At 43.8% G+C, this 12,017-nt stretch overlaps 1 long non-coding RNA gene across 1 annotated transcript; it reads left to right on the forward strand.

The window, feature by feature from the left end:
• Window positions 1-10,719: 10,719 nt before the first annotated feature.
• LOC130282195 (uncharacterized) lies at window positions 10,720-11,623 on the forward strand. The gene is made up of 2 exons (XR_008846272.1): window positions 10,720-10,928; window positions 11,048-11,623. It is a non-coding gene; the product is annotated as an uncharacterized LOC130282195 (long non-coding RNA).
• The last annotated feature ends 394 nt before the right edge of the window (window positions 11,624-12,017 follow it).

Raw genomic sequence — 12,017 nt, forward strand, 5'->3', positions numbered from 1 at the left:
GAAAAATAGAGCAAGGTAGATATAATAAGGAGGGAAGAGAAAAGAAAAGAGAGAGAAAAGAAAAGAATAGTAGATATAAAACAAGTGGGTATTTGTGTGTACTAAAAATATAAATAGGAGATGCTCTAGTAACGATTAAAGGGGTACTCCGCCCCTAGACATCTTATCCCCTTTCCAAAGGATAGGGGATAAGATGTCAGATCGCGGGGGTCCCGCTGCTGGGGACCCCCGGGATCTCGGCTGCAGCACCCACCTCAACGGCTTACGGCAACGCTGGAGGCTTCGGATCCCGACCATGCGAGCAAAAGAGCGTGACGTCACGACTCCGCCCCCGTGTGACACGCCGCTAGTGGCATTGTAACACGCCCTCTCCATTCATGTCTATAGAAGGGGGCGTGACGGCCGTCACGCCCCCTCCCATAGGCTTGCATTGAGGGGGCGGAGCGTGATATCACACGGAGGCGGAGCCGTGACGTCACAACGCTCCGACGGTCCCGTGATCGACAGTAATCAGCCCCTGAGCGAACACGCTCCGGGGACTGATTTTAACGGGGTGCGGCGTGCAAGATCCCGGGGGTCCCCAGCGGCGGGACCACCGCGATCAGGCATCTTATCCCCTATCCTTTGGATAGGGGATAAGATTAGAGATGAGCGAACTTACAGTAAATTCGATTCGTCACGAACTTCTCGGCTCGGCGGTTGCTGCCTTTTCCTGCATAAATGAGTTCAGCTTTCAGGTGCTCCCGTGGGCTGGAAAAGGTGGATACAGTCCTAGGAGACTCTTTCCTAGGACTGTATCCCCCTTTTCCAGCCCACCGGAGAACCGGAAAGCTGAACTAATTTATGCAGGAAAAGTCATCAACTGCCGAGCTGAGAAGTTCGTGACGAATCGAATTTACTGTAAGTTCGCTCATCTCTAGATAAGAAGTCTAAGCGCCGGAGAACCCCTTTAAAATAGGTGCAATTTATTCATATACAAAATGTTACGCAAGTACAATACGGGGAGAGCGCTGGGCCCTAGCCCAGTTACATACACTCTAAATACAAGAATAAAATAAATTAAGATAAATAATGAAAATGATATCACACATGACTGTCACTAAACGAATGAAACATTCAATACTTCATGAGGTATCCTGTGATCGTTCAGTAGTTGTATTTGTGCAATGTGCTGTGTTCCTGATACTATTAAAGTTGTAGCCGTGCGATACTATTGAGATATTGTTTTGATGTGAATTTTTGATCGCTTTTTTTTAATTAAATTCGGGAGTTGCAGTGTAGTTACTAACTACAACTCCCAGCATGCCCTGATGCAGCCTGTATCAAATGAAAACTACAACTCCCAGCATGTTGGACTACATAGTGGTATATAGTATAGGTCAGTGTTTTCCAACCAGGGGTGCCTCCAGCTGTTGCAAAACTTCAACTCCCAGCATGTTGGACTCTATAAATTAGTATATAGTATAGGTCAGTGTTTCCCAACGAGAGGTGCTTCCAGCTGTTGCAAAACTACAACTCCCAGCATGCCCGGACAGCCGTTGGCTGTCCGGGCATGCTGGGAGTTGTAGTTTTGCAATAGCTGGAGGTGCTCTGGTTGGGAAACACTGGTATAGTATATGGTGCAACATTCCGGGAGTTGGAGGATTGGTTGGATAAACAGTGGCCATTGCATTGGCGGTATTTTTTATATAAAAATAACGGCAGGGTGGCCAAAATACTGTCTGTGCCAGTAAAATACCGGCCAGGTGGCAACCCTAGTGCCCAGGTTCATGTAATTTAAAATTGCCTATAGATTGGAGGTAGCCTGCTTTTGAATCTATAAAGTTCTACTAAACATATTAAAGGGGTACTCCGGTGGAACCCTCTTTTTTTAAATCAACTGGTGCCAGAAAGTTAAACAGATTTGTAAATGACTTCTATTAAAAAAAAAATCTTAATCCTTCCCGTACTTCTCAGGTGTTGAATACTACAGAGGAAATTCTTTTCTTTTTGGAACGCAGAGTTCTCTGCTTAATCACGAGCACAGTGCTCTCTGCTGACATCTCTGTCCATTTTAAGAACTGTCGAGATTAGGAGAAAATCCCCATAGCAAACATATGCTGCTCTGGACAGTTCCTAAAATGGACAGAGATGTCAGCAGAGAGCACTGTGCTCGTGATGTCAGCAGACAGCTCTGTGTTCCAAAAAGAAAAGAATTTCCTCTGTAGTATTCAGCAGCTAATAAGTACTGGAAGGATTAAGATTTTTTTTTTAATAGATGTCATTTACAAATCCGTTTAACTTTCTGGCACCAGTTGATTTAAAAATAATAATAAATAAATAATAAAAATAGTTTTCCACTGGAGTAACCCTTTAAAGGGTACCTCTTATCAAATAAACTTTTGATATATTTTAGATTAATGAATGTTGAATAACTTTCCAATAGCATGTTAATGAAAAATATGCTTCTTTCTATTGTATTTTTCCCGATCAGTCCTGTCAGCAAGCATTTCTGACTCATGCTGGAGTCCTAAACACTCAGAGCTGCCAGCCTGCTTTGTTCACAGCCAAACAGGCTGTGAACAAAGCAGGCTGGCAGCTCTGAGTGTTCTCCTTTGTGAACAAAGCAGACTGGCAGCTCGTAGTGTTTAGGACTCCAGCATGAGTCTGAAATGCTTGCTGCCAGGACTGGTAGGGAGACCCCTAGTGGTCATTTCTTCAAAGTGGAAAATTAAATAGAAAGAAGCATATTTTTTTTATAACATGCAATTGTAAAGTTATTCTGCATACATTAATCTATAATATATCAAAAGTTTTTTTGATGAGAGGTAACCTTTAAGATCAAGATCCTATGTGTACCCTGGGGTGATTTGCATGAAGTCAAGGTGTACTTCAGGTGACAGTCCAGAACTTTAGGAGTCTCTCCTCTACCTGCGGTGCCCCCACGAAGTTACTCGAGGCCCTGTCCTTTTTTTTTTTTTTTTTGCTTCTTCCCTGACTAATGTTAACGTTCTAGGCATTTGGATAGGGCACCTAATTTCGCTGTTTCTAAATCTAAACCCTTGATCCATATAATTGCGATTTTGCTCAAAGATCTAGAAGCAATGGAAAAAGCAACCAGGCAATTGACATTGAATCATTGGTAGCTACTCACGGAGTACCCGAGTCACTGTATCGGTATTTGAGGAGCTTCGCAGAGCGTAGTTTAAATCAGTCATTAGCCTGGAAAATGCTGACATGGTTCATTTGTACTTAGTGATGATGAATAGCCTATGACATTAATTCACTGACTTGGTGGCTAGCAGTTGACTCGGAATCCCGAACATCTGCTGAACTGTACAATGTGTTATTGATTAAGTTCCCATTGTCTGAAAACAGTAAAATTGGATTAGATTGTTTTCACAGACCTGGTACACCCTGCATACAGATCTGACGTCCCCGGGTTCATCTCGGCTCTTGTTGGGAGGATAAATTAAATATGTAGAGAATTACAGAATACAAGTCTTAACAATGTCCAAGAATTCAATTATCATTTGTATAGCACCAACATTTTCCCGCAGATCCGCACATAGATAGTATTCGGTCACACCAGTCTCTGTCCGCAGTGGAGCTCTCAATCTTATTTGCCTATATCCAAAGTAGGAAGAAGTAAAGAGACGGCGACTCACCCGATCTTCATAACATCTTCTTTATTGATCAACGATACTTACATCGTAGCAGGGGGGAGACGTACAGGGGGTACAGGAGAAATGAGGCCTTGTTTCTCCTGTACCCCCTGTACGTCTCCCCCCTGCTACGATGTAAGTATCGTTGGTCAGTAAAAAAGATGTTATGAAGATCGGGTGAGTCGCCGTCTCTTTACTTCTTCCTACTTTGGATATGTACAAGATGGACTATTCAGACTGAGCACCACCTCACTTCAATATATTGAGCAACTATATAGCACATTTTCACCATAATCATTACACGAGTGGCAGTGCCGGACAATAACTATTTCTGTACTGTTTGGAATTGAACTGCTTATTTCCCTATATCAAATGCACGTGTACCATAGGATCACCCTTTGTTGACATGGGAAACTATCTTTACATCTCAACTTGAATGAATTCAAACTTAGAACTTTAGAGTGGTACTCCGCTGCTCAGCTTTTGGAACAAACTGTTCCGAATGCTGGAGCCGGTAGCTCTTGACGTCATAGCCCCGCCCCTTCATGACATCACGCTCCGCCCACTCAATGCAAGTCTATGGGAGGGGGCGTGACAGCCGTCACGCCCCCTCCCATAGACTTGCATTGAGGGGGCGGGGTGGGATGTCATGAGGGGGTGAGGCTGTGATGTCACAAGCTGCCAGCTCCAGCGTTCGCAACAGTTTGTTCCAAACGCTGAGCAGCGGAGTACCCCTTTAAGATTTCTCAGCCTTGGGGACCTCAACTCCCGTGAGAAATTTCATTGGAGTATGTCCATGTTTAGACGCTCATCTTTCGTAACCAACGTGCCTCTACTAACCATCCTTTACTAACACAGAATACCACAGCAATGGGGTATGGCTGCACTAATTACCTTCAGTGCACTCCTCATGGCGGCAGACTACTACTTCTCAGTCAACAGACTCTGCATCCAGAAAGGCATTGCCTGAATAAACACTGAACTTACTGCAGTCCTTGTTTCAGGAGATCTGCAACTGGACAACTCCGCCTTTCCACTCCACACTGTGTGGTGGGGTTGTCTGCCCTAGGTGGTCAAGACCAGCTATAAGCCTGCTCATCTCTAGATCACAGTCTACAGTTCTAGTACAAGGACATTTTGGTCACACTCAACACAATCCTTTTTACTGACCCTCCATGGCAGGTCCTTGTTCCTATATGGGTCACAGTGACTGATAAGTCTCTGACAATGATGGGGCCACCTAATAATTATGGGACAGCTTTTTGCTGGTTTTGAGTTTCAACCCCATGACAGATGATAGACTGACCTGGTCATCAAATAGTGGGCACACAGGTTGTGTCTTTAGAAGATACTAAGAAGCCATTGCTCTACCACCAATCACTCCTTTCGATCCAGACTGGCCCTTCTGCTCTTTTCCTGAGAAGAGCTTTCCAAGGTCCTTCTACTCCATCTCTGCCTGCTCCGGACATTTGGTGCACAATAGTGCACTCTCTCACATCTCCCTCCCTCAACTCTACTCGAGTATAAAAATACAAGAGTAGAGTTGAGGGAGATGTGAAAAAAGCGCACTATTGTGCACCAAATGTGCTGAGCAAACAGAGATGGAGTAGAAGGACCTTGGAAAGCTCTACTCAGTAAAAGAGCAGAAGGGCCAGTCTGGGTCGGGGGAACGATGCTCCAGTTCTGATTCTGGGTCACACATGCCACATGTACACTCGCCTACACACAAATATACATATGTACACTCACCTACACAGACGGTCCAGTTTTACAAGAAACAATTATGGAGGTTCTCAAAGGCTTGTTCTCATTCCACCAATAAGTAGATCAGACATAGCGCCAATACATACAATAGTGTCTGTGCCTCGTACTGCATCTCATTAAAGAGGACCCCTGTTCAGTATAAAGTTACGTTTTTATACCATTTTGTAGCCTCAGGTGCCCTGATTACAACCCTGTTTTAATATTTTTTTTGCAATGACGCTCCCATTTCCCATTCCCGAGATACAGGGATTTTACCATTTGGTTGACTACCTGCACTTTTCTCACATTAGTCAGAGGGGTGGGATCTTTATTTAAAAAGGGGTGGGAATGCTAGTGTGGTGAGCCACGGGGGTGCGATGAGGTGTATGGGGAAGATGTTGTAGCCCAGGAGTGATGTTATTAACCCCTAAATGTTCGTGACGCCAGGGCATGGTTTTCCTGGTAACCATCCAAACGGTTAGGCAGGGTAAAAATAGTCCAATAGGGTTAACGGTAGCTTTACTGTGGTAGACAGATGGTAATAGTCTTTACAACTCGGCCAGGATCCCAGAGAGGTGACCAGTAACACAGAAGGACCTCGCAGCTTGCTGGGACTTGCAGTAACTTTGACAGACTTTAGGACAGCCACGCTGACTATAATAGACTTGACTGTAGGTAGTGACGGCAGACAGAGATGACTTGACTTACTGGGATGTGACTGTAGGTTAGGCTTGAGGCCTCCAGATGTGCTGGACGCTGGCTCTGAGACGTCTTGTAATTGCTGCCCCTCTTATTAAGGGGGGGGCTGAGCCAAAAGCCCATGGTCAAGTACCATGCAGGTCACCTGGTTAGCTGGTGCTCTCTGGGTAACAAACACATCAGGTGAACACATTATCATGTGACTAACTCAAAGGTCCTTTATACATACAGTAACACACATAACACTATACATAGTATATATTACGATGGGGGAGATGCTGCAGGAGGGCCCCTAGGACACAGAAGGACTCAACCTGACAGGGCCTAAGTACTGTACGGGACCATATCCCATACTGAGACATCAGGGGGTGTAAGCCCATTTTACATTCCCTTAGCATCATATACACACCCCTTTATTTTCAAATGAAGTTCCCACCCACCTGACTATTCAGAGAAAAGTCAAATAGACAAATAGTAAAATTCCTATATCTTGGGAAGAAGAAGGAGTAACAACAAAATTAAAACAGCTTTAGAATTGGGGCACCTGAGGTAAAAAAAAAAAAAAAAAAAAGGTATCATGCATAAATAAGGGGGTCCTCCCCTGAAACGTTGTGCCATGACTGGGGAAGCTACGGTGAATGTCTAACTTCGTGCTGCTACATTTCTGCTATATCCACGTCCTGCGAAACGATTTTGTGTGAAAAATAAAACAAAAGTGAATAAAAACATGAAGAATACTTCTACATAAACCGTGAGTTATGTAATGAATGTGATCTCACCTGCGGTAAAGCTTAATTGGCGTGCAGCCCTGTTTAATTGCCCTATACACGTGTGCTACCTAAAAAATTGTATAAAACTCTATATTCTGGTACTCCGCCCCTAGACATCTTATCGCTTATCCAAAGGATAGGGGAGAAGATCTCTGATTACAGGGGTTCTGCCGATGGGGACCCTCGCGATCTCCCTGCTGCACCCGGCGTTCGTTTAGAGTGTCAGATGCAGCGCCGGAGGCTTATGACGTCACGGCAATGCCCGCCCAGCTTGTGACGTCACGACCACGCCCCCTCAATGCAAGACTATGGGAGAGGGCGTGGCCGTGATGTCGCAGGCCTCCGCCCCGCATCGCCAGTCATCCAGCATGGAGTGAAGCTAGCTCCATCCACCTAATGTCTGGGATGCTGCAGCCAAGATCACGGGGGTCCCCAAGCGGCTGGACCACCAAAATCAGACATCTCATCCCCTATCCTTTGGATAGGGGATAAGATTTCTAGGGATGGAGTACCCCTTTAAGCCTAGGAGTAGTGATCATTGCCCCCCTCTGTGTGAAGCTCTTTATATGAGGAGCCAAAAGAAATAAACACTGCCCCGTAAAAATATAATTCTATATATATGAATCTAAATGAGCATTAAAAATATCACATCAGACATTGATTTCCCTAGAAAGAACTATTACTTGTGAAAATGTTCATAGAATAATAGATATATAGAATAACAGAATAAAAATAAACGCTAGATATGTCATGTATTATTATGGTTCCAATTACATTAAGCATGTGAGCCCGGCTGCGCGAAATCCATGAATACTGAAATTCTTATAATGGTCTCCTGTTAAACCTGATCCAGCTGGACACGCCGGGCACGCAGTTACTTCCCCGCTGCTTTCAGAGTAGAAGTAGCCTACGCATTTATATTATTGGCAGCTAATTTTCTGTAAGGGAAGGTAACGGCACATCTAAGGCCAAATAATTGACTGGAGAGCTGAAGTTCTCTTATTAAAAACAGATGTGGAACTTTCTTGCGAGACTTTCGTGAGGGATGCACATTTAGTGTTTCCTAGCTCTTCGGCAGACATTGGCCATAAACCGAATCCTTATTGTCTCTCCGTGGTGGAAGAAGATGCCTGCGACATGGAAAGATTGTTTAGAACCTATTTGCAAAACCTCTGCCAGCAAAATTAAAGGGGTTATCCACCGTAAGGTCATTTTAGTACATACAGTGGGGCAAAAAAGTATTTAGTCAGCCTCCAATTGTGCTTAAGTTCTTCCACTTAAAAAGTGAGAGGCCTGTAATTTTCATCATAGGTATACTTCAACTATGAGAGACAGAATGAGAAAAAAATCCATAAAATCACATTGTCTGATTTTTTAAAAGAATTTGTTAGCAAATTATGGTGAAAAATAAGTATTTGGTCACCTACAAACAAGCAAGATTTCTGGCTCTCACAGACCTTTAACTTCTTCTTTAAGAGTCTCCTCTGTCCTCCACTCGTTACCAGTATTAATGGCTCCTGTTTGAACTTGTTGTCAGTATAAAAGACACCTGTCCACAACCCCAAACAGTCACACTCCAAATTCCACTATGGCCAAGACCAAAGAGCTGTCGAAGGACACCAGAAACACAATTGTAGACCTGCACCAGGCTGGGAAGACTAAATCTGCAATAGGCAAGCAGCTTGATGTGAAGAAATCAACTTTGGGAGCAAATTTTAGAAAATGACCCCTGCCCCTGTGAATGACCTGCAGAGAGTTGGGACCAAAGTAACAAAGGCTGCCATCAGTAACATACTACGCCGCCAGGGACACAAATCATTCAGTGCCAGACGTGTCCCCCTGCTTAAGCCAGTACATGTCCGGGCCCATCTGAAGTTTTCTGGAGAGCATTTGGATGATCCAGAAGAGGATTGGGAGAATGTCATATGGTCAGATGAAACCAAAGTAGAACTTTTTGGTAAAAACTCAGCAACTTCAGCATGACAATTATCCTAAACACACTGGTCCTGGAGTGGCCCAGCCAGTCTCCAGATCTCAACCCCATAGGAAACCTTTGGAGGGAGTTGAAAGTCCGTGTTGCCCAGCGACTGCCCCAAAACATCACTGCTCTAGAGGAGATCTGCATGGAGGAATGGGCCAAAATACCAGCAACAGTGTGTGAAAACCTTGTGAAGACTTACAGAAAATGTTTGACCTCTGTCATTGCCAACAAAGGGGATATAACAAAGTATTGACAAGGGTGGGGAAATTTAATAAAAAACAACTTGTCCACAGGACTAAAATGGAACAAAATCTATTTGTCCCTCATGACGAACAACTTGTCTGGGCCAATTTTCACTTTTACGCTCTCATTTTTCCACCTCGCCCTATAATAGCCATAACTACCTACTATAATGATCCTTTTAATTTTTCAATTACATATTCTCCGAACCCCCCAAAAAATAATATATACATATATATATATATATATATATATATATATATATATATTCAGTGAAGTGAAATTGAAATAGTAAAGAAGATAATTTAGCAAATCTGGTGGTTTTCTTTTCTACACCATTTACCTTGTGGTTGAGGTAACATGTTGTTTTTACACTTTAGACCGGCCTGATTACAGCAATACCAGATTTGTATAGTTTCTGTCATGTTTTACAAATTTAAACAAAATTCTGAACTTTTTCAAAAAAATTTTATTGCCATTATTTGACTCCTTATATTATTTTTTTGCATACCAGGCTGTATGAGGGCAAATTTTTTGCGCCATAATCAGTTTTTTTGTATCGGTACCATTTTGGTATTGATCTGACTTTTTAATCGCTTTTAACTTTTTTTTCTGGGATATTATAAAAATTGCAATTCTGTGGTTGGGTATTTTTTTTTTTTTTACATTTACTGTATGGGATACATAATGTTATACTTTAATAGTTCGTACAATTATGCATGTAGCGATACTAAATATGTTTATTTTTATTATTTTGAAATTTTTTTTACTTTTTTTTTAATTACTTTTTTTTTACACTTTAATAGACTTTTAAGAGGAATCATTAGATTCCTCATGCAGATCAATAGAGTTCTATTGAACTCCATTGATCTGTGTGCTCTGCGATCCATTGATAGAGACTAGTCCAGCCAGGATCTATTAATGACAGAGCCTCATACACCAGGGAAACAGAGGTAAGCCCTTAAGCTACCTCTACAGTGGATCGGGCCCCCCCCCTCCCACGATCACGGTGACAGCGGTGATCTAAAGGGTTAATAGCCAGACACGGTGATCGCCGCATGCTGGCTATTAGCTGCGGCCCCTGGCTACTGAGAACAGCCGGGGGCTGCAGAGTATGGAGCGGGCACGAGTCGGGAGCCCGCTCTGTACAGACTGCTGAGCGCCGCCGTGCTTGTCAGGTCCGGCTCTGCTTGCCTGAAGCAGGGCTAAGGAATTCCCCATCCCTGACCCTGCAGGCTATCAGGGCATGCTGGGAGTTGTAGTTCTGCAACAGGTTGGGGATCGCTGATGCAGTATGTTCATCAGTAAATAAGTTTTTCTGAGATCTGATTGGTTGCTATAGGCAACTGCTCCACTTTTCCTCACACAGATTTTGATAAATCTCCCCAACAGTTTTTGAAAAATATGAAGGGGCAGTTTTTTGTGGCTTAAATTTTTTGGGCCAGAAAAAAAAGGCGATATAAATTGGTCTGTTCCTAGCATTAGGCTGGGATTTAGGATAACTTGTGTGTGACGTTTTTCTAAACCCACATTGCATTATCTCCCCCCCCCCCCCCTTCTGACAGACTCCTGTCCAGCTTTTGCAATGTCCAGAACAGTGTTTCCCAACCAGGGTGCCCCCAGCTGTTGCAAGACCTCCGGCCTCCGGCTGTACAGGCTTGCTGAGAGATGTAGTTTGGGACAGCTGGGGCCACCTGGGTTGGGAAACACTGGTCCAGAGCGTCACTCATCAGATGTCCCGGCAGCCAGCGCTGCTCATTGAGCCTGCCGGAGCAGCACTGATCTGTGTAGAAACCTACGGGCCCAGGCTGTTGGGTGCCACAAAATGACATTACATATACTGAGTGTCCGGTAAGGAGAAACAAATATAACACACACCATAGAGAGTAGCGCCATTTTAATAAACCTTATAGAAAAATCCCTTAGGTAACAGTCATGCAGAATATGTTAAAAAGCTTTCTGGATTTCAGCCAATCAGAGAGCAGCACTGCCCACATAGAACTCCCAGGAGGAGCAGCGTGTCACACATGTGATGTCATAACCACTGTCCACCAGAGAGCAGCACTGAGCAGAAATAACACGGCTCCTGCTCATTCTTCATCAGTGAGGGGCCCATGCTGGACACTGTAGGGACCCGGGAATGCAGATTCATACACAGGATTGGTTAGTGTCGTTCCATGTACATTTCTATAATAAACATGGAAATTATCTTTCTTTTCTTTTGTTTTTCTCTCTTAGATGCAGTATTTCCAGGATGTGGAGTCGCATTTCCGGACCTACAGCAAGAAGTTGGATGAAGACATAACCCCTGGAATCACGCACATACACAGACACTTTGCCCAAATTCTAGAGGTAACCTCCTTTAGTATGCCCAGAGGAAGGGTAGTACAGTAGCCATGGATTCCCTACAGGTTTCCTCCCCTCTGGAGGTTTTTCCTGTCCTGAGGTGTTACTGTCCGCTCTTTGTGAGTGATGGGAGGTTACATAAAATCCCTACACAAACACTGTAATAAATAATAAATAAAGTTTCCCCTTTTTTAACTGTTCTTTGACTCGTTCGACTCATTTATTTAATTTCTGTGAATGAAAAATAGTGTTAGCAAAATGTGGATGACATGAGGTTTTTTTAGGTACCTGAAACTTCTCTCCTGGAAGATCTGCAGTTCGGAGAAGAGAGAGGCAGCTGATACTGGGCGGTATTGTTACCGAGGCAACCATAGGACACCCAACAAGTTCTGTGCACAAGCCTTTTTATGATGAACGGGACTCATGCAGGGAACTTTCTGGGGGTCGTACAGTTGCAAAGGATCAACTTTTGAGTCCGTACACTGGTCCTTAGGGAATTAGGCAGGGAATGGGCGCATGAACTACAAGCAGGGAGAAAAAGAGCAGCTGGGAGGAATGGCAGGATGCAAGGCAAAGTTTGGCTGGGACCGATTT

This window comes from Hyla sarda, chromosome 7 (genome assembly GCF_029499605.1).
Source record: "Hyla sarda isolate aHylSar1 chromosome 7, aHylSar1.hap1, whole genome shotgun sequence".
Taxonomy (NCBI): domain Eukaryota; kingdom Metazoa; phylum Chordata; class Amphibia; order Anura; family Hylidae; genus Hyla; species Hyla sarda.